Consider the following 2,500-nt stretch of genomic DNA (forward strand, 5'->3'; position numbering starts at 1 on the left):
GTCTTACCTATAAACCACCTGTGCGTACCCTCTCATACCCTTCCCCTTTCCCCTCCTTGAGTATTTAGCCTCACGGGGCTCGCACCTGCCGCCCGCCACTCGAACCAAACGCTGGATCTGTATCCACGTGGGATCAGATGGGAACAAGCTGGATAGATTGGGTGGGGGGTCTGAGGATATATCTATTTCTTCATCTTCTCTTTATCTCTTATCGCATCCATTCAATCGCACTTCTACAGTCGAACAAATAAAATTAAACTCGAGGTTAAGTCTTCCTATGGCGAAAACCTGTGGATGAAAAAACAAACATTGACAGATATCCTGAGAATAGGTGAGAGAGAGAGAGAGAGAGAGAGAGAGAGAGAGAGAGAGAGAGAGAGAGAGAGAGAGAGAGAGAGAGAGAGAGAGAGAGAGAGAGAGACGTCGGAGACAGAATGAATGAATCTATGAGGATGGACGACCAGGCGCGTCGAGAGGACCGGGAGCTGAACCTGCTCGCGTGTGTGTAAACATTTCCAATAAGGCGAAGAAGACCTCCGAACGAATGACTACAGGAGGAGAAGGAGGAGGAGGAAAGGTCAGCGATGGAGGAAAAAAGAGTGTAGTAGTGTTAAAGAGAGAAGGAGAGGGAAGAGTAAAAAAAAAAAAAGAAAAAAAAAAGAAGAGAGAGAGAGAGAGAGAGAGAGAGAGAGAGAGAGAGAGAGAGAGAGAGAGAGAGAGAGAGAGAGAGAGAGAGAGAGAGAGAGAGAGAGAGAGAGAGAGAGAGAGATAGTAAAAGAAAGGGGTACATGGAGAATGAAAGGCAGGCGGAGGAGGAGGAAGCAGCAGAGGAATAGAAAGAGAGGGGTACAAGGAGAAGGAGGAGGAGGAGAAGGAAGCAGCAGAGGAATAGAAAGAGAGGGGTACAAGGAGAAGGAGGAAGAGGAGGAGGAAGCAGCAGAGGAATAGAAAGAGAGGGGTACAAGGAGAAGGAGGAAGAGGAGAAGAAAGCAGCAGAGGAATAGAAAGAGAGGGGTACAAGGAGAAGGAGGAGGAGGAGAAGGAAGCAGCAGAGGAATAGAAAGAGAGGGGTACAAGGAGAAGGAGGAGGAGGAGGAGGAAGCAGCAGAGGAATAGAAAGAGAGGGGTACAAGGAGAAGGAGGAAGAGGAGGAGGAAGCAGCAGAGGAATAGAAAGAGAGGGGTACAAGGAGAAGGAGGAGGAGGAGAAGAAAGCAGCAGAGGAATAGAAAGAGAGGGGTACAAGGAGAAGGAGGAGGAGGAGGAGGAAGCAGCAGAGGAATAGAAAGAGAGGGGTACAAGGAGAAGGAGGAGGAGGAGAAGAAAGCAGCAGAGGAATAGAAAGAGAGGGGTACAAGGAGAAGGAGGAGGAGGAGAAGGAAGCAGCAGAGGAATAGAAAGAGAGGGGTACAAGGAGAAGGAGGAAGAGGAGGAGGAAGCAGCAGAGGAATAGAAAGAGAGGGGTACAAGGAGAAGGAGGAAGAGGAGGAGGAAGCAGCAGAGGAATAGAAAGAGAGGGGTACAAGGAGAAGGAGGAGGAGGAGAAGAAAGCAGCAGAGGAATAGAAAGAGAGGGGTACAAGGAGAAGGAGGAAGAGGAGGAGGAAGCAGCAGAGGAATAGAAAGAGAGGGGTACAAGGAGAAGGAGGAGGAGGAGGAGGAAGCAGCAGAGGAATAGAAAGAGAGGGGTACAAGGAGAAGGAGGAGGAGGAGGAGGAAGCAGCAGAGGAATAGAAAGAGAGGGGTACAAGGAGAAGGAGGAAGAGGAGGAGGAAGCAGCAGAGGAATAGAAAGAGAGGGGTACAAGGAGAAGGAGGAAGAGGAGGAGGAAGCAGCAGAGGAATAGAAAGAGATGGGGTACAAGGAGAAGGAGGAGGAGGAGGAGGGAGCACCGAGTCCTGGCGTCGCCATATTAGGAGTCCCAAGCAAAGAAAGTTAGCAATAGCATTCCTGGCGCAGGCCACCGTCCATTCATTCTCCGGGCCGGAGGTGGGTTGGTGGGTTGGTGGGACTCTAGGTTGAAGCCCTCGCAGATGGGGCGGGGGTTGAGGGGCGAGGGTGTGGAGGGTGAAGGGAGGGTGGAAAGTGGAGGGGCAGGAGGAGGAGATGGAGGTGGAGGAGGAGGAGGGGCAGGAGGAGGAGATAGAGGTGGAAGAGGAGGAGGAGGAAGGGAAGGAGGAGGAGAAGGAGGAGGGGGTAAGGGGTTCTAGGGAAGTTCAAGAAATGGTCGTGTTAGAGAGTGGTTTCTGGAAGCCATCCTAGTCGTCTTATTTAGAAGCCAGACGCAAGAGGCCTGAGACGCCCCTGGCAGTCCATGACCCGATCCCTTTGAGGATGAGGCAGTGAGTGACACGGCCTCGGAGACAAGGGCAAGTGACCGCCTCGAGGGGGGCGTGTGAGCGTCCTGCGGGCCGACCCATTCATCCGAGAAGATCACCTTGACCGCACCTTCGCCGCGCCGTTCGCAATGGCTATCACGGGGCGGTTAGAGGGGCACCCGGG

The 2,500-nt window shown here is 52.5% G+C and overlaps 1 long non-coding RNA gene across 1 annotated transcript in view; it reads right to left on the reverse strand.

The window, feature by feature from the left end:
- The window catches only part of LOC147469772 (uncharacterized), an 80,955-nt gene that overhangs the window by 511 nt on the left and 77,944 nt on the right, over window positions 1-2,500 (reverse strand). Inside the window, exon 5 of the long non-coding RNA XR_015191897.1 lies at window positions 1-288. This exon is cut by the window's left edge and continues 511 nt beyond it. This is a non-coding gene — a long non-coding RNA (uncharacterized LOC147469772). The remainder of the gene's footprint in view (window positions 289-2,500) is intronic.

Source organism: Penaeus japonicus, unplaced genomic scaffold (assembly GCF_977035675.1).
Source record: "Penaeus japonicus unplaced genomic scaffold, GWHDUDI00000001_assembly GWHDUDI00000019, whole genome shotgun sequence".
Classification (NCBI taxonomy): Eukaryota; Metazoa; Arthropoda; class Malacostraca; order Decapoda; family Penaeidae; genus Penaeus; species Penaeus japonicus.